This window comes from Carcharodon carcharias, chromosome 30, assembly GCF_017639515.1.
Source record: "Carcharodon carcharias isolate sCarCar2 chromosome 30, sCarCar2.pri, whole genome shotgun sequence".
NCBI lineage: Eukaryota > Metazoa > Chordata > Chondrichthyes > Lamniformes > Lamnidae > Carcharodon > Carcharodon carcharias.
The window spans coordinates 18,317,751-18,343,920 of record NC_054496.1 but is presented as its reverse complement, the minus strand read 5'-3'; the positions used below and the strand labels follow the sequence as shown (position 1 = coordinate 18,343,920).

At 45.5% G+C, this 26,170-nt stretch overlaps 1 long non-coding RNA gene across 1 annotated transcript in view; it reads left to right on the top strand.

Moving 5' to 3' along the window:
* LOC121271193 overlaps window positions 1-26,170 on the top strand; it is an 84,555-nt gene that overhangs the window by 19,878 nt on the left and 38,507 nt on the right. The window contains exon 2 of the long non-coding RNA XR_005941691.1: window positions 20,094-20,206. This is a non-coding gene — a long non-coding RNA (uncharacterized LOC121271193). The remainder of the gene's footprint in view (window positions 1-20,093; window positions 20,207-26,170) is intronic.

The following is a 26,170-nucleotide window of genomic DNA, read 5'->3' as shown; positions in this document are numbered from 1 at the left end:
TCGTATTGAATAGCAGAGCAGGCTCGATGGGGCATGTGGTCCACTCCTGCCCTATTTCTTCTGATTAAATGACACCAAAAGGGTCTTTTACATTCACCTGAGAACAGTATCTTCAATTGCGCAGCACTCCCTCATGTTCTGCTTTGATGGATCGACCTGGATTATGTGCTTAAGTCTCTGGATCTGGCACTTTGAACCCACAGCCTAGTGGGGTAGGTGTGCTGTACAGTTAGCCAATGTATATTTATTTCTGAACACATCAAGGACCCAATCTGGCCCATCCACTCACATTGCAACTAAAAGGGGCCAATAGTTTCCTACTTTTTTAACAGGCCTAATACTAAAATCGGGAAGTTCCATCATTACCTCACATTAATCCTGCAAAAAAAATCATACTAATTTGTAATGAGAAATTGATGAGAAAACTGAGAGAGAAAAAGCATGAGGTTGAAGTCAAAAAGAACCAATAATGCTTAATACATTTTAAAAAAAGTCTTGCATTTATATAGCACTTTTCACCAGACGTCTCAAAGTGCTTTGCAAAGCCAATAAAGTTCTTTTTGAAGTGCTGTCGCTGGTGTAATCATCAAAATAGTGCCATAGGATCTTTTACCTCCACCCAAGCTGGCAGATGGGCCCTTGGTTTAATGTCTCACCTGAAGGATGGCACCTCCAGCAATTGCAATGCTCCCTCGGTACTGGAGTGCCAGCCTTGATCTTTGTGCTTAAGCCCTGGAGTGGGACTTGAAAGCAGACACTTGTAATACTGAGGCAAGTGTGCTACCAGCTGAATCACAGTTGATACATTATTTTGAAGGAGAGAATGTTGAGCGCTTTTTTGCTAATGCACTAAGAGTAGCAAGCGAAATATTTGGCTGCGCTAATTCAACTACTATGGAGACAAGTGAAAGGAGATAAAAAGAATCAATCTTTTTTCATCTTTGAGACGAGCTGGCAACACCTTGGATGGATGAGTCAGGTTAGATTCCCAAATGCGGTTCACCCACAAAGCTCAAAGTTGACATCTCTCTTTATTTTACATCAAGCCAACTCTGGAGGGCCAAGGATCCTGAACAATTCTCAGTTGCCAAACTGAGTTACAATCAATGTAAGTATTGCAATGATTTCCCCAAACACTGCAGCTACTTAAATGAGAGCAAGAAAATGGTAAAAGCAAGCACATAGGCCCAGAGGTCTGTCCAGCAGAGCCATGATCAGCACGCAGAATGTGAATGGGCCAAAGCCCCTTTCCATTCAGTCCTAGTGGACCAACCCCTATAGAATCCCACTGGATCAAACTCCTTTCTATTCTATTATTATATTAATTATACTGGAGCAAAACTGTTGCTTTTTGCTCTAACCAAACAAAATTTCATGAATCAAACACTTTGCTGTTCACTCCCGTTTCACATATGTATGGACCCTGGCTGTCCCACTCATTCTCAATGTGCCAAATCCTTTCTCATACATGCTAAGTCACAGAATTATTATGGCATAGAAGGAGGCCATTTGGCCCACGGAGTTCATACTGGCTCTCTGTCGAGCAGTTCGGTCAGTTGCATTCCCTACGCTCTATCCCCATAGCCCTGCAAGTTTCATTCCCTCAAGTGCCCATCCAATTTCAAAATCATTAATTGTCTCCGCTTCCACCACCCTTATAGGCAGTGAGTTGCAGGTCAGTGCCTCTCACTGTGTTAAGGAAAGCTCTTCCTCACATTGCCCCCCTGCATCTCTTGCCCAAAACCTTGTACCAAAAATTAAATGGGAACAGCTCATCTTTGTCTACATTATCTAACATTGTCGTGATCTTGTGCACCTCAATCAGATCTCTCCTCAATCTACCTTGCTCTGAAGAGAACAACCCTAGCTTCTCCATTCAGGTAAATCCCCTCTGCACCTACTCAAGGAACCTCCTTCCCAAAGTGTACGGGGTGACGAGAACATTTGTTTCCTTAGGCCAGAATTTTATGCGCTACACCCCCCCCCCCCCCCCCCCCCCCCACCACCCACCTCCCCCCCCCCATCCCCTCCCCACACCCCCAGCGGTTTCTGAGGTAGGGGGCGACGGCTGGTGGGGAGGGCAGCATAAAATTGCATGGACAGATTCCCTCTGGGATTCCGCCCACTCTGCTCTGGTCTCAATTTTATGGTGGGGTGGGCAGGGCCTGAGATGGGAAGCTAACCTTTGCCCCAGTTAAGGCCCTTAAGGGCTTTTTCTCACGTGAGGGTGACAGACCAGGGGGGCAAACCTGAAAATGAAGTGTTTGATCTTGGGCAGGAAGGTTGGGGGGAGGGAGGCGGGGGCAGTGCCTCCATCAGGAACCCCCTTCTGACTAGGGGTGTCCTCCCATTAAGGCCCAGTGACCTCTGGACCTCCCTCCCAACCAGACCTATCCCCTGGGACTCCGATTGGCCATCTCCCTCACGTTCCCCCCCCCCCGCCCCAGGCCTTCCCTACCCTCCCCGCCCTGCCCTGCCCTGCCCTGGGACCTGTGCCGCTTGCCTCTCTTTCGATTCCTAGCATTTAGTTCCAGGTAGCTCCCTGCAGTGCCTCTCCCGGCCACTGCAGCGCTGTTCCTGGAGGGATCAGATTGGTCAGCAGCTCTCCAAAATGGGACTTCCTCCCGGTGAGGGGGCGGAAGTGCCCCCCCGCCCCCACCCATGCCCCCGCCCTCGCCCTCACCCTCTGCCAATCAACACTCGTTAGAACGTGAAATGGCCTTGGGCCCCCTGGAGTCGGCAGGGATGTGCTCGCCATCTTGAAAATTCAGGTCCCAGTCTTTAATGGGATGTGGGCATCACTGGTAGCACCAGCATTTGTTGCCCATCTGAATTGAGTGACTTGCTGGGCCATTTCACAGGGTGAACCACATTGGTGTGGACAGCAGATTTCCTTCCCTAAAAGGAATTAGTGAAACTGATGGGTTTTTACAACAATCAGTTTTAGTTTCATGGTTATATTACTGAGACTAATTTTGTACTCCAGATCCAGATTCCAACTGCTGTGGTGGGATTTGAACCGTGACCCAGAGCATTAACCTGGGTCTCTGGATTACTAGTGCAGTGACATTACTACACCACCATCTCCCCCATGTACACAATGCTCTAGTTGTGGGCTAACTAGAGTTAATAAGTATTGTACACAAGGTGATTAAGCCTCTTCCCGTTTCCCTTTCAGTGTGCCATTGCAGCAAACCTTTTCTTCCTTCCAATACAACTATCTATGAGCCAACGTCGGCCAGAGAGAGAGAGAGAGAGAGGGAGGGAGGGAGAGAGAGCAGAGGAACATTCCAGAAGTTTGCCGAACTAATTCTGTTTGGTGTCTAGCATTTTGAATTGAGCTGCTAACTGGGCCACAGGATCAATTTGTTAATGAAAACTTGCCTTATCCAGAGCTTGTAAAAGTCCTAATCTGAGCATAATCCTGATCCAAAGGTAAGTTTTCTTAACAAATGGCCTGTAGATTAGATTCAACAAACTGAACATCCGACGGAGGCTGCAAGACCTGACTATGGTCGTTGGCAGCAAAATATACACCATGCAGGAAATTTGAATGTCAAGTTATTTGGCTGGTGTTGGGATTCTTGTGCATTATTTCCAAAGGACACAGAACATTTTTGGAATGTGCTGATATTTTCATGCTGCATTACATTTTATGCTGTATTTAGAAAGTTCTACAGAAGGATCAACCATGGGGCACCCTGAATTTTTTTTACTCATTCATGGGATGTGGGGGTGGCTGGCTGGGCCAGCATTTATTGCCCATCCCTAATTCCCCTTGAAAAGGTGGTGGTGAGCTGCCTTCTTGAACCACTTGCAGTCCATGTGGTATAGGTACACCCACAGTGCTGTTAGGAAGGGAACTCCAGGATTTTGACCCAGTGACAGTGAAGGAACGGTGATATATTTCCAAGTCAGGATGGTGAGTGGCTTGGAAAGGAACTTCCAAGTGGAGATGCTGCCCTTGTCCTTCTAGATGGCAGTGGTTGCGGGTTTGGAAGGTTCTGTCTAAGGAAGGTGCTGTCTGATAACTCACTGAGTAAATGCAGAGCATGCTGTAAAACTGGATCAGAAAGATCCCATATTCCAGTCTCAGTCTGTGGTGAAGTGGGATGACTTCTCCACAAGTGGCCTCGCCCTCCCAAAGTGAAGCAAACATCCCAGTCTCATTCACGGTCCGAGACTTAGAATTGCCACCCCTCCAGATTTGCCCTGGAGTCTCCAGGAATTGAAGGCTAATCTCCAGGACAACTGCCGGAAGTAACGCCCATGAGAAACAAAATCACAGGCACATTACCAAGGATTGGTTATATGAGTTATCAAAATGTTGGAACTTGGGAAAAAATGCTGTTGACCGACAGTCAAGAATCATCCAGCCAAGTAATGATGAGCCTAAGAGTGACATGGTGGATGCCAAATGGTTAGTTGGGTGGAGGGCGTCAATCAAAGGAAGGAGGTAATTTGATGAAAGCTACATCCAACCAGAGATGATAACCCTAGCTAATAAGTTTGTGAAGATAAGGTCAGCTGTGACCCCACAGACAAGCAGCCTAATCAGCCTCTCAGATCGCATAACAAAAACTGGCCTACCAACACTTATGCAACCATACCCAAGAAAGGGTTTGTATCTTCAGGAGAGAAAGTAGAAAACTTGGAAGGAAATTGGATCCACTTGGATTATTTGCCGCAGTGTTATCTGTGAAACTGCAGATTGTGTCTGGGCTGACTATGTTTGTACTGCCTCAACATTGAGAATAGCAGCCCAGTTCCTTTAGTTTGCTAGACAGCATATTGAGAAAAAGCATTAAAGCCTGGTTAAGGACATGACACAGCCTAATTCTGTAAGGTTCGGGTCAGGCAAGTGGGTGCTTTGGTGTTATACAGAAGAACTGTATCCATTCTGAGCTCTGTATGGATCAGGGATGAATGGCTTTATGTCCCACAATGCTTCCTGATTCATATTGTGCTGATATAATGACATTCCGTGCATATAGTTGTACATCCTCCGTCTTTGTCCTACTGTTTTATTTTGCTGTCATCTCCCTTGCTTCCCTCTGCAATGTCACAGCCCTCAATGAGTGACTTGCCCCAATCATCTAAAGGTGTCACTCTGAGCCCATCAGCCAGAATTGAATTGCAGTTGACCATGTTGGAAAGAGTACTGCATCCGAAAAATGTTCCTGTGTGACTTGCACCTGGCGATATCATAACAAATTGTCTTCCAAGTTCATTCTCTTACCTGGATTGATGCTCTTTTAGCAGCAACCAATTCATAGAATAGAATAATTGAATTTCACAGCACAGAAGAAGGCTATTCGGCCCAGTGTGCCTGTACTAGCTGTTAGAAAAATATATGCAATTAGTCCCACTTCCCTGGTTGCTGCTTCTCCATAGCCATGAATTTTTTCCTTCTCAAGTATAAAATTTCCTACAATTTATACCAAAATTATTTTGTTCTATTAAACCAGGACACATCAATCTTGCTTACATCTCCAATTACCAGACTTCAATGTTGTCATCTAACCTCTTCTTCTTGATTTGCCTCATCTTCGCCCCCTCACGAATCAACTGTGGTCACACCTTAAGGCCACAGGCCTAGGCAACTGGTCCTGTTGCTCGGTTAAAGAAACAGATTATGTAGCAAACCCAAGAACCCCCCCCTGCTGGATGAGTGAAAAGTCAGCATATGTACTCTTTGCTCTGAGTCGGGAGATGAGGGCTTGTTAAGTCCCAGTCCAGAAACCTGAGCACACAATTCAAGCTGATACTTCAGTGAGTGCTGCACTATTGGAGGCCTCATAGTAGACTGAAGCCTGGTGCCCTCTCAAGTGGACTTTGGGGTGTGGCCTCGCTCCTGGCAAATGATGACTATAGGAACAGCAGGAAGCCATTCAGCCCCTCTAACTTCTTCTGCCATTCAGTCAGATATGGCTGATACCTTAACTTCGCCTTTTGCCCCACTTCTCCCAATACCGTTGCCCCGGGTGAGTGCCCAACTTTTGAGGATGCCGTCTTTCAGATGTGATGTTGTACATTGGGAATGTGGATGATCCCACGGGCACTGTTTTGGGGAATGGGTGGGAGGGGTTCTCACTGATGACAGGCCAGTCTTTATCCTTCCACCAACATCACTGAGAGATGAACTGTTTGGTCAAAGAACCAAAGGCAACATTTTTAAGCAGCCCGTGGCTAGGGTCTGGAATGCACTGCCTGAGAGTATGATAGAGGCAGAAGCAATTGTGGCTTTCAAAAGGAAATTGGATAAGCACCTGTAGATGGAAAAAGGTTCAGGGCTACGGAGAAAAGTGGGCGAGTGGAACTAATTGAGTTGCACTTGTAGAGAGCTAGTATGGACATGGCAGGCCGAATGGCCTCCTTCTGTGCTCTAACCATTCTTTGGGTGGAATTTTCCAGCCCCCCGCTATCGATGGGATCTTCTGGTCCCCCCCCCCCCAGGGTCAATGGACATTTGAATGATTCGCAGCATCAAAGCTGAGCATGGGAGTTCCACCTGGTGCCATGGTGAACATTTATTCCTCAATCAACAGCTAAAACAGATTATCTGGTATTATCTTCATGCCACGTGTGGAAGCTTGCTGTGTGAAAACTGACTGCCACATTTCCTATCTTACAACAGTGAGTGCACTTCAAAAGCATTTTATTGGCTGTAAAGCACTTGGGGACAAGCTGAGGTTGTGAAAGGTACGATAAGCAATGCTAGTCTTTCTTTTCCTGCTTTCCCCTGGCTTAATTGGCTGCTGTGAGTGACCGTACACTTCAAAAGTGCAAAGTGCTCTTGGATTTACTGAGGTTCTTAAAGGAAGAAAGACTCGAATTTATATAACACTTTTCATGACCACCGGGCATCGCAAAGTGCTTCGCAGTCGATGGAGAACTTTCGAAGTGTGGTCACTGTTGTAATGTAGGAAGCATGGCAACCAAGTTGCGCACAGCAAGATCCCACAAACAGTGATAATGACCAGATAGTCTGTTTTTCTTTAATGATGCTGATTGAGAAATAAATAGTGGTTGGGACAACAGAGATAACTCCCCAGCAAAAACAGAACTCCCCTGCTCGTTTTAAAAATGGAGCTCCAAGATCTTACATCCACCTGAGCAGGGAGATGGGATCATGGAGAGAACGACCTAAACAAAGGGAGGGAGACTGAGAGACACCAGAGTCAGAGAATGATGGAAGACAGAGTGAGAGTAGATGCTTAGGTAGACAGTCTGAGAGACAGAGGGAAGGATAGAGGCAGAGAACAGAGATGCCGAGAATTGTGGGGGTGAGAGATAGATTGACACAGACAGATACAGAGAAACAGGCAAGCAGGCAGGGAGAGAAACCAGAGTAAGAAAAAAGAAAGATTGATAGAGAGAAACACACACTCTGAAAAACAGACAGTCGGAGCCACGCGGTAGGAAATACAAAAAGATAGCATGACAAACTAAGAGAAAGGGACAGAGATACAGAGGGGGAAAAGGAGTGCAAGAGAAAGAGAGAAAGAATGAACAGGTGTCAAGGCAAATAATCCCCGAGGAGCTGTCTAGACATTTTTAATGCCTTATTATCCAGTAATGTTGCTGAGGATTGACCTTTAACCTCCTTCCCCTCCCCCCGCCTATAGCAGCAGGTGCTGTTACTGCCTTTACTCAGCTCTGGGACCCAGATGACCGAGTGGTGGAGCTGCTTCCCTCCCTCCCACCTCAGGCACAATGAGGCCCTTTGTCACTTTGGTGGTTATGTTTAAATACTGTTCTTATTCAGCGCAACTTGATGATTTTTACTCTTTTTTTCCCCTCCCCAGTCTCTGTAAGCAAGCAGAGAAGGGAGACGGGGGAGGGGAAGCGAACAGTCTTGAATGTTACACGCTGAATATTAAAGAGTCTCCCAGTCAATAAGTTCTCATTAATCTGTCTCGTCTCCAAATAGTCTATTGATATAGCTTTGTGCTTTATCTCTGCCGCCAGTGCCTGCTCTATATAAAATAAAATGAAACATTTAATGGCACAATAGTCTCATTTATCTGCTCCCCAGATTCTAACCTGCAGCAAGTCCTGTTCACCCATTGCCCTGTGCTCACTGTCATATACAGGCTCCTGATCTGACAGCACTTTGATAAGAGACAGTCATCCTTGTTTTCAAATTCCTCCATGCAGGCATTGCCCCTCCCTATCTCTGTTGCCAACCCTCCAGCCTTAGAACCCTCCGAGGTAACTGGCGTTCCTCCAATTCTAGCCTCTTGTGCATCCCCAATTTTAATAGCTCCCCCAAATTTACACTCCACCCAACAAATCAAAGCAAGATTTATTTTTTTTCTCTTTACAGCTGATGATAAAGTCAAAGGCGGATTTTAGGGATAAAGACATTCATGCTGCTGGTGAGGGGCTGTGAGTGCACACTCAGGAAAGGAGAGAACTTGCACTCTCTCTCACAACCTGAAGGCAGCCAAAATGCTGAACAGGCAATGCCGTCATTAGACATACAGTCGCCATTGTAATATAGGGAAATGCGGCAGCTGTGTGTGCACAGCAAGATCCCACCACTGGCTATGGGAGAAAGACCAGCAAATCTGTGCCAGTTATGTCACTCGAGGCCTCCATTCCTCTCCTTTGAACCGGTGCCATGGGACCTTTTACATCCACCTGACAGAGCAGAAGGAGGCTTGAACACAAGAGCACAAGAAATAGGGGCAGGAGTGGACCACCCAGCCCATCGAGCCTGCTCTGCCATTCAGTACGATCATGGCTGATCTTGGGCTTCAACTCCATTTTCCCACCCACTCCCCATATCCCTTAATCCCCTGAGAGACCAAAAATCTGTCTGTCCCAGCCTGAGCATCCACAACCCTCTGGGGTAGAGAATTCCAAAGATTCACAACCCTTTGAGTGAATTAATTTCTCCTCATTTCAGTCCCAAATGATCAGCTCTTCATCCTGAAACTGTGCCCCAGGGCTTTCAGTTCCCTGACCTGTGGAAACAATCTCCTGTCAACCCCCTCAGAATTTTGTAGGTTTCAATGAAATCGCCTCTCATTCTTCTAAACTCCAGGGAATAAGCGTTTGGTTGAATGTCTCATCCAAAAGATGGGAGCATGGCCATATTCCCTGTGGATTGAAAATTCCTGAACATCAACTCCTGCACTAGGTCATAAGATTGATGAAACTGTCCCTCATGTAGCCACACCATTCCAGCTGCAAATACAGTAGTATCTGGATTCCTGAATTAGATTCCAGATGTAGCTCACTCTACATTTATATTCCACCCACCGCGTTGAGAGAAGCCAGTGAGGGATTGCTTTTGGAAAGTATAAAGGCTGGCTGATGCTAGCGATTGTTCTGTTTCCATGCACGTCGATCATGGGATTCAAATGGGGAACATGATTCACAGAATGAACCGTGAATCCAGTGACTGCCAACATCTAGTTAACCAAAATAGCATTTAAGCAAGATTCCCAGAAGGTTGCAGTATAATGAGCAGTTAGAGAGCATTATTTTACAGTGATGTCAAGCTGAAATTGCTTCCTTATTGGCTGTGAAATTAATTTTTTTTTAAATTACCAAGGAGACGCTGCTAATCTGTGTGTGGTAGTTCTGCGTGTTGGCTGGTTTGGATAACATGCGATTATATGCAGGAGAGTTTTGAGGAGTTTGTTTTTAACAGTACGTAGGCCTGCAACTTTTCTTCATCTAAGTTTTCTCTCCTCTCTGGACTTTTCCAATGTACTCCTGGCCAGCGGTCCCACATTGCACCCTCTGTTAGCTCATCCAAAACGACTTATGTTATATCTCATGACCAATCATGTTCACCCATGACTTATCCCTGTGCTCGCTGATCCACATTGACTCCTGGACGGGCACAGCCTCAGTTTTCAAGCTCTCCAATTCCGGCCTCTTGCTCATTCCCGATTTTTATCGCTCTGCTGCCTTAGGCCCTAAGCTCTGGAATTCCCTCTCTAAACGTCTTTGCCTCATTCTTCTCTTTTTAAGATGCTTCTTAAAGCCAACCACTTTGTCCTAATATATAATTAAATACGAACCCCAAAACTGGGGCCTTTCCTTGCCTCACATCTGGATCTATACTGTAGATTAAAGACTAGAGATTGATTCACATGATCAACCAACACTCTATTATTGTTGTATCATGCAGTGACTAGAACTGTAGAAGGCAAAGTAGGTGGACCTTGGCCTATTTTTGGTCCAGCGTTTCCTATTTTCCTTTGAACACTGGGGTCTGAATTTAACCTTGTGATCGGCGGGAAATGGGCCCCCACTGCGATTGACCCCTGATGGCCGCCAGAGCAAAACGTGTGCTGAAAAGCTCAGCGTTGCCGGGGTGAGGGTGGGAAGAGGGCGGGCGATGACGTTTCTGCGGGCGTGGGTCAGCGCTGACAGAGAGCTGTCTCAGGGAGCTGCAGACCTGAAAATGCTAACATAAAGGTTTGTAAAGCTGCAAAGAGATGTCCATGCATCATAAAGACCAGAAAATGTAGCTGACAAAAATGCCGTCCACAGATAGTAATTTTCATTTTACTTCATAATGGAAATTTCATCCCGACCTTGGATGAGGTTTGGTGAAAAATGCAAAGTCCCCCTGGCCGATTCATCCAACCATTAACTGTAAGGTTGGGCGGGCCATGGAAAATTGGAGACAATTGCACCATTCATGGGCTTCATGGTCCTCTTAATTGTCGGGGGGGCACGCTTCCGACTTTTGCGCACACCTGCCGAGCGAAATATCGCGCGAGTACACAATGATGTTGGGACGCGTGATTTTACACCTGATTAGGTCAGGCACACACCCGAAGTGTGTAAAATTCAGCCCTTAGTGAAACCACCATCTGTTGACAGCTGGTTTCCTGCCTTCCTTTTCCTCGACCGAAGTCGACAACAAACTTGCATTTCTATGGCGTCCTTTACGTAGTGAGCCATCACAAGGTGCTTTCCAGGAACACTGTCGGACAAGATATGACACTGAGTCACGTAATGCGATATTAGGGTTGGTGACTCAAAGCTTGGTCAAAGATGTAGGTTATAAGCAGCATCTTAAAGTTGAAGAGGTTTAGGGAGGGAATTGCAGAGCTCAAGGGTCAGGCACTTGAAGGGACAGCCACCAATGGTGCAGCAATTAAAATTGGCGAGGCGCAAGAGGCCAGAATTGGAGATACCTCGGAGGGTTGTCGGGCTGGAGGAGGTTACAGAGATAGGGAGGGGTGAGCCCATGGAGGGATTAGAAAACAAGGATGTAAATTTTAAATTTGAGGTATTGGCAGATTCTAGTTTGCACTATGACATTTACTCTGTCAAATTCATTCCTAGTGGGACATGCTGTCTTACCTGCAAATGCTGCTTGTTGGTGTGATGTTGGTTTAAGTGTCTCTTTCCTGGTTATATCAGTTCTGGCTTTCAAGTTATAACAATCGCTCCCACGTCCTACACAACGGTATTTAGAAGGAGCTATGAATTGTCTTTAACACAGGAAAGGTTCAAACACAAATATAGATCATTACTTGGAATAGTTTTGCCCCCTTTGAAAGCCAGGCTTCAGTGCAGTTCATGTCTAAACTAATTAAACACAGCAAGAAATGGAAAATGATTAAAACTACCCCACTGTCCTTTTTCTGGGGGGAGATGAATGATTCTGAATATTTCCTGGGGAGCAATGGGTAGGTGCCTGGGAATGTGCAGCACTCTGGCTAATCTGAAGGCGAGCACTGCATAGAGCTGGAGTCATTACTGAATCCATGGGGAGCTGATGGTTATAGAGAGAGGATCACCGCAACCACCTTCTAATCCTCGATCTTCAACTTGGCTGTCAGCCAGATTAGTCTGGCGTTGGCTGCTTCCCGATGGGGGATGTGCAAGAGCCTTAACCACGAGAGAAAGCAAACCAGCAGTGCAAAAAAAATCCAGTCGCACCCTGCACATTGTTGGAGCTGCTCATTCGAGTCTAAGGTTAGAGGGGCACAGTCGTCCGGTAAGACTGCCTCATAAGACATTTTTAATCTTTCGTTTTCTGTGTCCCCGCCCCCTCCTTAATCCTCTCCTGAAGGTGTTTAACACTTGCTGGGGAGGGGTACAGCTTGCTGTGTGTCAGCAGCTCCCTTACACCTCCTGTTTGTATTGACGGGCCAGCCCATTGAGTCTTGCCTTTTAAAAGGCTATAGCTTCTTTTCTAAAACAGTAAACGTAAGGAGAAAGTCTTGCATTTCTATAGCAACTTTCATGACCTCAGGACATCCCAAAACGCAAGACAGCTGATGAAGAACTGGTCACTGTTGTAACGTTGGAAACGCCAACAATTTACACACAACAAGCTCCCATAAGCAGCACTGGGGTAATGACTAAGATAATCTACTTTCTTGATGTTGGTTGAAGGGTAAATATTGGCCCAGGGGCCAACTCCTCTGCTCTTCTTTGAAATAGGGGTGAGGGATCTTTCATGTCCTCTGAGAGCGCAGACAGGGCCTCGGTTTAACGTTCCATTGCAAAGAGGGTGAAACTGGTGCCAAATAAACCAGAGAAGGTAAAATAAGAAACAAACATGCCTCAGAAGAATTCACCAATTGCTACTCAATCTTTGCAGTACACCCAATATCCTCGAGGACTTAAGAAATCTTGATGGCAGAGGTACTTAATAAATAACAAACATCTTGGCATATGGCCGAGAGTTTTGAACAAGTTAAGGAAGGAAGCTTGTAGGTCACTGCTTAAAGCTGTGAATGAATCATTCAGAACTGGAGGAAGTTCTACATGGCTGGACAGCAACAGAGACTGAGCATTCAGCACAGGATTTAATTCAGCTCTGCAAATGGGTAGACAAATCGTGAATTAAATTTAATGCTGATTTTGACTACTCCTTGCTGATCATTAATAATACGCAGCTTTCCAAATGCCAATTAAATATTATAAATATATAAGGAATGGATTTACTAAGGTTTCACAATGCACTGGGCAGACCATGCTAGGGGAATTATAGAAGCTGACAAAGCTGAAGGAGACCATTCAATCCATCTCACCTCTGCTGGCTCTTTGAAAGAGCTTTCCAATTAGTCCCACTCTCCTACTCTTTCCCCATAGCCTTGCAAATGTTTCTAAGTATAAATTCAATTTCCTTTTTAAAGTTATTACATTTGTTATTGAATTTGAATCCACCAACCTTTCAGGCAGTGCATTCCCAATCATAACACTTGCTGTGTGCTATGCCACTTCCAACGGCAAAGAACAGGGCCCTGTGTATTAATATATGTATTTGCAGGCAGAAAGAACAGGTACACGCATTGCACCTGTTTCAGCTAAACAAAGTAAGTGACAGCCATTCACTGGCTCATTTCTCAGGGCAATGCCTTGACCAATTAGAGTCAAGCTGCATGGTTTAAATATCAACAATGCTTGGCAGTTAACTGTCAGTCACCATTACTGGTGCATTCTCCATGGCAACACTTCTACCAATAAGAGTCCGCTTGGCGAACAATCAGCACTCTTCTCATGCAGTATAAAATGTTGTTTTCCTCTTATATTGGTATAGTTGTAAAGTGCCCTGATGAGTGCAAGATGAAAAGCTTTGACATGTCTCTTTTTTCAGCAATACTTAAGTTCTGTACCACCAAACAAATATTGCTTTAAGCTATACAGGGAAACTAAATTTAAACTGGTGAAAAGTAAATTTAGAAGAAATATTAGGAAGCATGCCTTTACTCAAGAGTGATAAATGGAACGATCTGCCAGATGGGTTTAACCATTAAGGGCATTTAAAATGCAGCTGGATGCTACAATAAGAGGGTTAGGGCACTATTGGGCTGTGACAAATGGACTTTTCTCATTGATGTTTCCTATATGTTAGCAAGCCATTTGACAGGGGCTGGCATCACACATATTCTGTCTTGACTGAACTCGTCCACTGAACAGAATGAGTCAATGGCTAGTGGCCAGGAATGGAGATGCCCTTCCTCATCCAATGGTGCTGAGGCCAGTTTTCAGGGTCAAATTGCTGCTCAGCTAGCTAAGCACAGATTGGAATTGAACTTGGGCCTTTCTGGTCAGAATGGCTTGCACTGTTGGGGGTGGGGGAAGGGGGGTGTGTGGGGGGGGTGGGGGGGGGTGCTCCCCATAGAATAACTCATCAACTTTGTAAAAGATGCAGTCTTGCAATGATGTGCACTGCATATCATTGCATTTTTAAATTTGAAATTTGAAACTCCAAAAAAAAGACAACAATTTGTAATCAAATAACATAGTAAAACATCCCAAAGATGCTTTAAAGCAGCCTTAGCAGACAGAAATTTGGTACCGAGTCACATAAGGTGATATTAGGACAGCTGATCAATAGCCTGGTCAAAAAGAAGCATTGAAGAAGGTCACTTGGCCCATCATGTCTGTACTAGCTCTCTGCAAGAGCGACTCGCTGAGTCCCACACCCCTTTCCATAGCTTTGCAAATGTTTTATTTTCAGATAATTATCCAATTCACTTTGGAAAGCCATGATTGAATCGTCTCCACTGTCTCGGGCAATGCATTCCAGATCCTAACCACTCACTGTGTAAAAAGGTTCTTCCTCATGTCGCCTTTGGCCCTTTTGCAAGTCACCTTAAATCGGTGCCCTCTGGTTCTCAACCCTTCTGCCAATGGGGAACAGTTTCACTCCATCTGCCCTGTCCGGACCCCTCATGGCTTTGAACACCTCTGTCAAATCTCCTCTCAACCTTCCCTCCTCTTAAGGCGAACACACAACCATTGCTTTTCCAGTCTATCCTATCTCTCATTCCTGGAAGCAGGTTGAAAGGTTTTAAGTAGTAACTTACAGGAGGAGAGAGAGAGAGGCAGAGAGGGTTAGGGACGGAGTTCCAGAGTTAGGGCCTAGTCAGCCGAAGCTCTGGCCACCAATGTTGGAGCGAAGGAAAGAGGAGGTGTCAATATTTATTCAAGCCAGTGCTCACCCTAAGTGTGCTTAATAATACTATTTGTTGATGGGATGTGGGTGTCACTAGCTAGGCCAACATTTATTGCTTGTTTGCAAGCAGTGATATCTGTTTAGTGCCTTGTTCATGATTTTAATGCTGACATCTAGCTGATATTCCAATTGGGGTAGAGTCATAGGACACTACACTTGCCCTCAGCTACCAGGTAGAGGGCAAAAAGAGCACTATCTGTTGCGCCTCCTCCTGATCTCCACTCAGTGATCGGTGCCAGGAAGTGTTGAGGGTGGATGGCAGGATGTGAACATGGCAGGTCATGAATGTCTATGTGGATAAGGTAGTGGAGAATAGGTGGCCCACTTGGAAATGTATCAACATGAGCTCAGGGCACAGGGGGTACAATTTTCTCATGTGCATCATGTCTTGACCTGGACTCCCCGCTCCCAGGACTCTGTTTTCTAACTGTGCGTGGCCTGAGGCTACTCTCCCAGAAACTCCTCTCACCCTGTGGACAGTTTCTGCTCTCTGCTTTCCGCAAAGTCTCAAGTCCTTGTCCTGCTTCTCCACAGGACGATGCAGGTGAAGTGAACCCAACTTTAACCTCCGTGCCCCTGGGAATTTTCAGAAAATCGTGAGCCCTTTGGAGACAACCCTAGTCCACAAAGAAACAAGCAAATGACAGAAGAAGTCAGTTGTCAGGAGGAGTGAGGGAGGGTGGTGGGGGTGTGTTGGGAGGTGTTCACGGTTACCAATTCTGATTGGAGGGATCCTTGGCGGTTTCAACATTGGGCGGTTGCCTCCAACCAAACCACCTTCTGCTCTCTCGCCATTGGTCAACTGGTCGCCCATCACCATGCCCCTCCAAACACTGCCTTGCCGACTCATGCCAATTGAAAGGACTGTTCCCCAACTGGATGATTCAGCCAAACAACCGTTTCTACTCATTAACCAGTAAACAAATGTCCAAAGGGAAACCAACAATTTTAATTTAATTGACCACTGAGATTTTTCTCCAGGGTTGCTTTCAGCAGTGTCCAAGAGGTTAACTTTTCATTCCAGGAGACATTCAGGGAAATCCTGGAAGGTTGGCAATCTTTGGGGCATTTAGTTGCTGTGCACGATTATGTCAACACAAATTGTGAAATCCAGTACCTGTGATGCTTGCATCCCAGCTGCCTTCAGTATAGGGCAGAAGGACACAAGACAAACCCTTTGAGCACTCCATGCCCTTTCTCAGCATTAAATCTGCACGCACTATCCCTGCCACATAGGATCTGCAGAAAAATGATGGCTGCAAGGGCTGAGCAGCACCTGACAGAATGTCGAACAGTGTTGAAGGCCTTTTGAGAAATGACATTTTCATGATGAAGCAAACATCAATGAAAAGACTAGCTGTTTTGTACGATCACCGTGTCACATGGTGACGTGTCATCAGCACTCAGTCAGCCGCATCTGTAAGAGGGCATTAAATGCACTGCATCTCTTTCAATTTTAATCACAGGTGATGGCGCAAAACTAGCCATCGCCGTGCAGAATGGTTTACTTTCCTAGTCAGTAAATGTAATAGAAGGACGAATCAGGCAGAATGTACAGTAGACAAGCGAGGATGCCAGGATGTGAACAGGACTGGGCTGTGTTGTCTTGACATCAAGGCCGCATTTGATTGAGTGTGGCATCAAGAAGCCCTAGCAAAACTGGAGTCAATGGGAATCAGGGGGAAAACTCTCCGCTGGTTGGAGTCATACCTAGCACAAAGGAAGATGGTTGTAGTTGTTGGAGGTCAGTCATCTCAGCTCCAGGACATCACTGCAGGAGTTCCTCAGGGCAGTATCCTCGGCCCAACCATCTTCAGCTGCTTCATCAATGACCTTCTTTCCATCATAAGGTCAGAAGTGGGAATGTTCACAGATGATTGCACAATGTTCAACACCATTCACGACTTCTTAGATACTGAAGCAGTCAACGTCCAAATGCAGCAAGACCTGGACAATATCCAGGCTTGGGCTGACAAGTGGCAAGTAACATTTGCACCACATAAGTGCCAAGCAATGACCATCTCCAACAAGAAAAATCTAACCATCACCCCTTGACGTTCAATGGCATTATCATCACTGAATTCCCCACTATCAACTTCCTGGGAGTTACTATTGACCAGAAACTGAACTGGACTAGCCATATAAATACTGCAGCTACAAGAGCAGGTCAGAGGCTAGGAATCGTGTGTCGAGTAACTGACCTCCTGACTCCCCAAAGCCTGTCAACCATCTACAAGGAACAAGTCAGGAGTGTGGTCGTATACTGCCCACTTGCCTGAATGAGTGCAACTCCTACAACACTTGACACTGTTCAGGACAAAGCAGCCCGCTCGACTGACACCACATCCACAAACATTCACTCCCTCCACTACTGACGCACAGTAGCAGCAGTGTGCACCATCTACATGATGCACTGCAGGAATTCACCAAGGCTCCTTAGACAGCACCTTCCAAACCCATGATCATACCATCTAGAGGGACAAGGGAAGCAGATAGATGGGAACATCACCACCTGCAAGTTCCCCACCAAGTCACTCACCATCCTGACTTGGAAATATATTGCTGTTCCTTCACTGTTGCTGGGTCAAAATCCTGGAACTCCCTCCATAACAGCACTGTAGGTGTATCTAAACCACAGGGACTACAGCTGTTCAAGAAGGCGGCTCACCACCACCTTCTCAAGGGCAGCTAGGGATGGGCAATAAATGCTGGCCCAGCCAGTGACGCCCACATCCCATAAATGAGTTAAAAAAAAGGCCCTGGCAGAAATGTTATTCTTGACATGCCGGACAAAGAACTTTTCATGCGGACCTTCCTAATTGTCTTGTGAATTCAAAAAATTCAATATCATCCATCCCATTGGCCCAAGCTCAAAATAATCTTCATTGTTTTTTCAGGGAACGTTATTTTATTTGTGACTTCTCTGAGACGCTCACCACACACACACAGACACATACACACAAACCAAACACAAACAAGACACCCCCCACACATGCACACACACAGACACACACAAACACACAACTCATACTCACTCACACCACAGTCACTCACTCACACACCCACACACACCACATGCACACAAACACACACTGACAAACACACACCACACACAAACACAGAAAGACACACACCACGCACACCACACATACAAACACACACAAACACACATACATACACACACAAACACACACACACACACATACATAATCACACACACACCACATGCACACAAACACAGACACACACACACACACGCACACCATACACACAAACACATGCACCACACAAACACACCACAAATGCACACACACCACACACACACAAACACAGACAGACACACCACACACACACAAACACAAACAGACATACGCCACGCACACACACACATACACGCACCACACACACAAACACACACATAAACACATACATACCATAAACACACAGCACACATATATACACATCACACACACAAACACAGACAGCCACACAGACATGCACACACCAAAGAAACACTACACAAACACACACGCTTACACACACACAACCCAAACTCAAACCCAAACACGCACACACACACAACCCAAACACACACCCAAACACACACACACACATACACCGTGCACACACACACAAACACATACCCACAGGCACGCACAGCACACAAACATCACACACCACACAAACACACCACAACAGACACACACGACACACACATACACCACACAAACACCATACACACCACACACACAATCTATACATAGACTCACACACACATACACAGACAACCCAAACACACACACAAACACATACCCACATGCACACACAGCACACAAACACCAATTAAACACACCACAAGACACACACACAAACACGCAGACACACACCACACATTCACTTACATGCAGACACGCACACACCACACACACAAACAACACATACACACATACACATGCACAGTATACAAACACCACACACACCACACAAACACACACATATACACACACACACACCCATAAACACAGACAGACACACCACACACAGACGGACACAGACAGACACACACCATGCACAATCACACACACATACACACACAAACACAGACAGACATACACAGGCAGACACACGACACACACACGCATACACACAAACACACACCACACACACATCACATACACACATACCACGCACACATGGCACACACAAGTGCACACACACAAACACCACACACACACAGACCAATATACACACACCACACATACACACACGCACCACACAAACACCACACACGTACCCACACATACATACACACAACCCAAACACACACCACACACACACAGACACACACAAACACCATAGACACACACGCACCACACACACATACACATGCACCACACAAACACCATACACACCACACAACACACACACAACCCATACACACAGTCTCACACACACATACACACACGCAACCCAAACGCACACACAAACCCACACAGACTGCACAGCACACACAAACACACGCACCACAGAAACACCACACACCACAACAGATACACACAAACACACAGACACACACCGCACAAACACCACACACAGACACACACCACACAAAGACCACACACACACCCACACACATACCACACACACACCACATAAACACCACACACACACACCACACACAAAAAACATGCACAGCATACACACAGCACACACACACACACACACACACACACACACACACACACACACACACACACACGCACATCTTCCCCAGCCCTCAATCCTCCACTAAGGTGGTTGAAGTCCGGAGGGAAAATATATTGGCATGCAGAGCATTTTACAAAGAATTTGGGACACATATTGTTTTTAATGAGGACTTTGCTCTCCTGGTTCTGAATTTCATCCACTTCCTAAGACTGTAACACCCTCCAGTTTATATTGCACTGGTTCATATTTCATTGTGTGATCCTGAATTTCATATTTGCAATCACGTGTTCTGTTTTTTTGCATTCCAGATTTTGTGCAGCATCAAGAGGCATCAAAGACAGGCTCGGTTCTGTCCTCACCTGATGTCCCCATATGTCTGCTTGGCAGTCTGCCTTGCAGCCAGCATTCTAAGAATTTTTTCCTTTTCTGTCATCAGAGACCTCGAGTAGCAGACGGCTAGCAGTGATACAGCGCAGGACCTCATCGCACCCCTTCACTGATGCACGCATTCAGGACAATGGTATTAGCGAGCTTAAGGAGGTTGCACAGGTAAGTCAGAATGCAGAGGTAAGCGGAAGGAAGTAATGGAGCAGGGCATGACCACGAAACTGCCAAAAAGAGAGAGAGACTTCTATTGCTATGACACCTTTCCCAATTCAGGATCTCCAAAAGTGTTTTACATCCAATTCTGAAGTGTAGCCGCTCTTCTAATTTACAAAACATGGCAACCAATTTGCATACAGCAAGCTCCCACAAACAGCAAAGTGATAATCACCAGGTAATCTGTTTCGGTGATGTTGGCTCGGTGCTGGCCATTGGTCAGGAGAGAACTCTCCTGCTCTTCTTCAAAATAATGCCACGGGGTCTTTTGTGTCCACCTGAGAGAGAGCAGGTGGGGTTCAGTTTAACATCTCACTCAGGAGTCAGCATCTCTGATAATGCAGCATGCCCTTAGTACTACACTGGAAAATCAGCTCCGACTTTGCGCTTAAGCCTCCGGAACGGGACTTGAAGCCAAAAATCCTCTGACTCGCAGGGGATCACAATGTTACCCATTGAGACATGGCCAGCATCATTAGCCTATCTGATTTGGAAAGTATAATGCTGATTGGACATTAGGGAGCCAGGCCAAGGAATGGCAAACACAGGAAGTCACTAATAAACTGCTTGTGATAAAGCCCACCTGTCAAGTGGCAGGCTTTGATCTACCAGGGCAGTGGGGGGGGGGGGGGGGGGGGGGGGGGTGGTGGTGGTGGTGGTGGTGGTGGGTGGGATCCTTGCTAAACAGGTTCAGGATAAGTCAGGGTCCCTGTGCAGCCAACCTCCACCAGTGGCCTCAGTACCAGCCACTTATGCACTTGTGGAGAGACGCAAACAATGCTGCATGTTACCAAAGACTGTCCCTTCTCCAGGCTAAGTGGCAGACTAATCAACTCAAATTCAGCCAATGAGGAGACAATCGTTTGGGTTCGGGGATTTGCACTCACTAAGTAAAAGAAAGGGAGCTTGGTCAGATTGTTTGTGATAAAAGCAAAGTACGGCAGATGCTGGAAAACTAAAATAAAAATAGAAAGTACTGAAAAAACTCAGCAGGTCTGGCAGCATCTGTGGAGAGAGAAACAGAGTTAACGTTTTGAGCTGAATAAGACTCTTCTTTAGAACAGAAGAAACATAGAAAAATAGGAGCAGGAGTAGGTCATTCGACCCATCGAGCCTGCTTCACCATTCAATACAATCATGGCTGATCCTGTACCTCAAAGCCATTTTCCTGCTCTCTCTTCATACACTTTTGGAGTCTGGCAATCTATCTATTTCCTTCTTAAATATATTCAGTTACTTGGCCTCCACAGCCTCTGTGGTAGAGAATTCCACAGGTTCACCACCTTCTGAGTGAAGAAATTTCTCCTCATCTCAGTCCTAAATGGTCTATCCCCTATCTTGAGATTGTGACCCTTTGTTCTAGACCCCCCCCACCCCCCCGCCAGAGGAAACATCATCCCTGCATCCAGTCTGTCCAGTCCTGTCAGAATTTTATGCTCTTCAGTGAGATCCCCTTTCATTCTTCTAAACTCCAGTGAATACAGGCCTAGTCAGCGCAATCTTTCCTCATACGACAATCCTGCCATCCCAGGAATCAGTCTGGTGAACCTTCACTGCACTCCCTCTATGGTAAGTATATCCTTTCTTAGGTAAGGAGACAAAAACTGCACACACAATACTCCAGGTGTGGTCTCACCAAGCCCTGTACAGCTGCAGTAAGACATCCTTGCTCCTGTACTCAAATCCTCTCACAATGAAGACTAACATACCATTTGCCTTCCTAACTGCTTGCTGCACCTACATGCTTGCTTTCAGTGATTGATGTACAAGGATACCCAGGTCCCTTTGTACATCAAAATTTCCCAATCTATCACCATTTAAATAATACTCTGCCATTGTTTTTCCTACCAAAGTACGCTTATCACATTACACTGCATCTGCCATGTATTTGCCAACCCACCCAGCTTGTCTAAATCACCCTGAAGCCTCTCAACGTCATGCTCACCAATCACACTCCCACTAAGTTTTGTGTCATCAGCAAACTTGGAAATATTATATTTGGTTCCCTCATCCAAATCATTGATATATATTGTGAATAGATGGGGCCTAAGCACTGATCCTTGTGGTACCCCACTAGTCACCACCTGCCATTCTGAAAAAGACCCTTTTATTCCTACTTTGTTTCCTGTCTGCTAACCAGTTCTCAATTGATGCCAATATATAACCCCCAATCCCATGTGCTTTAATTTTGCACATTAACCTCTTGTGTGGGACTTTATCAAAAGCTTTCTGAAAATCTAAATACACCACATCCACCAGTTTTCCCTTACCTATTCTGCTAGTTACATCCTCAAAAAAACTCCAGTAGGTTTGTCAAACATAATTTCCCTTTCATAAATCCAAGTTTCCATAAGAACTGGGTTATGAAAAAGAGTCATATCAGACTTGAAACGTTAACTGTATCTCTCTCCACAGATGCTGCCAGGCTTGCTGAGTTTCTCCAGCGCTTTCTGTTTTAAGTTGTTTTTGATATTCAATGGGAATTGAAGTGAAAATACTGGCTTTGTTGCTCGGTGCATCAGTTAGCAGTTTGATAAAAGTAAAGGTAGCCCAGTAACTATATACAGCAGTGGAGGATAGAATATTTGAGACCTTAATTGCCACTGGCAGTGACATCCTTATAGTCCATGAGAACATAAGAGACAGGAACAAGAGCAGGTCATAGGGCCCTTCAAGCCTTCCCTGCCACCCACTAAGATCTACCTCAACTCTTCTTTCCTGCTTTATCCCCATATTCCATGATTCCCTTAAGCTATCCAGGCAGGTTTTAAGGGACCTTTCAGCAGAGGGGATCTGAATCAGTGTCCTGAACCAAAGCATGGGAGAGCCAGTTCCCCTCCCTCACTGCATTGTAGCCATGCCGCAGTCTGCAGGCGCAATGGTGGAAATGGGCAGCTTAGCTCAGGTGCCTCCTGATGTCTCTGGCATGCCTCCTTTCAATCTGTAGCCTTTCACCTGATGAAATGTGACATTTGGAGTGCTTTAAAACCTGCCCCTTTCAATACATTTTCTTTCAAATCTTTGATGAGCAACGTGCAGCTGGAACTTACTGGAGTAGTAACCTAGGCCGTAATGTGAAACAGGCTGTATCACACAGTCATCTGCTATCCTTCCACTGACTTCAATAGGCCTAAATAAAGCAGAGCAAGTAACGGGCCAATCCAATCCTGTATAAGATCAATTCCATCCCTAGAGGCCAGGTCATTCTGAGCTCACACGTGCATTTTGTATTTTTCAGCTACTCCTACTCAGCTCAAGGCTCATAAATACTTTAGATCCATTTGGCTCCACGGTCAATTGGCAGAGAGGATTCTGGTTTGGACTCAAACAGTCCCCACTGTTATCACAAAAAGGAAATAAATTAATTAAAAATGTCACTCTAAGCAAATCCCCCTCCTTCAGGTACTACACCCTAACAGAGCATTGGAGACCATGGACTTTGTCCATGATTATGCTTGGCAAAGTACTGCAATGGTTTGCTATTGCCTTCTGCAGTACAGCTGACTAGGAAACTCCCCCATTCATATTGCCTGCCATTGTGCATATTGGAAGGATTGACAGGCTCATAATCAATCTGCTTGGCCACATTATACAAACACCTTCTATAACCATCAAGTCCTGAAGTGGGACTTGAACCCAGAGCTTCTGGCCCAGAGGTAGGGACCACAAGATCTCCCTCCAAAAAATGCTATAAAAACCTTTTATTAAAACATTGGTTAAATTATACATGATAAAAGCTTCTGTCCCTTTAAGAACTCCACTGCACATGGGAGCTTGCTCAGTCCAGATGGACTCGCAGTCACAGTGAAAAAGCCAGAAAGTTATTTTGAATATTTGTACAGTATGCTGTCCTCTCTGTTATTGGGCTTGTGCAAGAACACTTTGGCAGCTAGCTGTAACACAGCACATAGAAGAAACCAAACTTCCGCTCCATCCTGTTCTATTCCGAAAAGCCAGTTGGTGAAGGATAGTACTGCAGGAAACCTTCACTCAGTCTCACATTTATTTACAGAGTGAAACGTTTACATGCATACACTTCCTAACTCAACTGCCACACTTTCAGTAAGTGTTTCCTTATATGGTCTTTTAAATAAAACAGTAAATCAATACAAACAAGCTAAAAAAAAAGGGTGGGGGATGACATCCTCGGACGGGCACTGTAACTAAAACAAAACTTTGAAAGGAAACTTAACGGATCAAATTAAAATGTTGTTCCTGGGGCTGATGATTCACTCCAGCCTCCGTGGTACCCACCAGTCGTGGCAAGTGTCTCTTTATATGTGCTCAAGTGAAGCTTCAGTTAATACCCTCCACCTGCATGCGATTAAACACAACTGATGTACAATGTCATACCCTGGCTTCGCAGACCCTGCAGCTACCAAAATGGATTGGGGGGCATTTCAACTTTTATTAACCAGTCCATGAAACCGTTGCTCCCAACTTCTCTTAATTTTTGTCCCTGGCACTCAAGCCCGTCACTATAGCAATTAGCATGGATCACCCTTGATCGTCTCCTTTGTAATCTGAAACAAAACTTCAAACAGATCACCTTGGAATCTCCCTTTTTCCAGGGAAAACAAGTGCAGTTTGCTGTAAGCAGGGCTGTCGATGTTTGCTGTTGTGCGATATTGAATTCATTCCAAAGGGGAAGAAATCGCTAGCTGGGGTGTAAACTGGGCCCAGCACTTTGCAGAACGGATGCACTTAAATTACACCACAAAGAATTAGAAGTAAAAGATTACCGCAGTGGATGCTTTCCCTCTTTCTAATCTGCACAGACGCACATTGCTGTTCAGCAGTGGATTAGGGCAAACGTGCGTGTATTGGGTCCTGTGCATTTTTCCAGCTGGCAGCTTCTCCGGCAGAATTGGGTCACCACGCATTGAAACAGTTGTTCATCTGTGTGCATATTATCTCCCAGGACATAACTTTTGCGTTGTTATTTTTATTCTGTGATAAAATATTCACAAGCCGCGTTATTTTTAACCAACAAGCTAATTTGCCAGCTCTTTCTTTTAAAATAACATATTAAACTTTAAAGCCCTGCATAGCTGCTATGAAAGCCTTCTATTTTTTTCATGAGTGTTCGTGTACATGTGGTGAAATGTAACGGGGGGTAGGGGGGGCACTGTGCGCTAGAGCATTTATGTATGAATGTAGATTGGTGGGACATTGGTGACTCCACACAACGGGACTTTAGAACAAAAGTATCCTCATAGGAAGTAGACTTTTTTCTATTGTTTTGTGGGATATGGGTGTCACTGGCAAGACCAGCGTTTGTTGCCCCTCCCTAATTGCCCTCGAACTGAGTGGCTTGCTCAGCCATTTCAGAGGGCAGTTGAGAGTCAACCACATTGCAGTTTATCTGGAGTCACATGTAGGCCAGACCAGACTAGGATGGCAGATCACTTCCCCTAAAGGGCATTACTGAACCAATTGAGTTTTTTAACAACAATCAATGATAGTTGTCATGGTCACTATTACTGAGACTAGCTTTGTATTCCAGATTTATTAATTGAATTTAAATTCCACCAGCTGCCATTGTGGGATTTAAACCCATGTCCCCAAAGCATTAGCTTAAACTTTCTGGATTATTAATGCAGTGACTTTACCACTATGCCACCATCTCCCCAAGACTTACTTTGACTTTAACCAAAAGACTAGTTTTGGTGAATACTTTCACAGGTAACCCAAGCCCTCCAGAATCTCATGGAATTGTGTCAGCCGTGTCCCAGCTGGTTACACTGTCTTCTGAGTCGGAAGGTTGTGGGTTCAAGTCGTGCAATCTAAACTGATATGCCAGTGCAGTACTGAGAAAGTACCGTGCTGTCAGAGGTACCATCTTTTGGATGTGGCGTTCTTTCAACTGCCCTTTCAGGTGAATGTAAAAGATCCCAAGGCACATCATCTTCC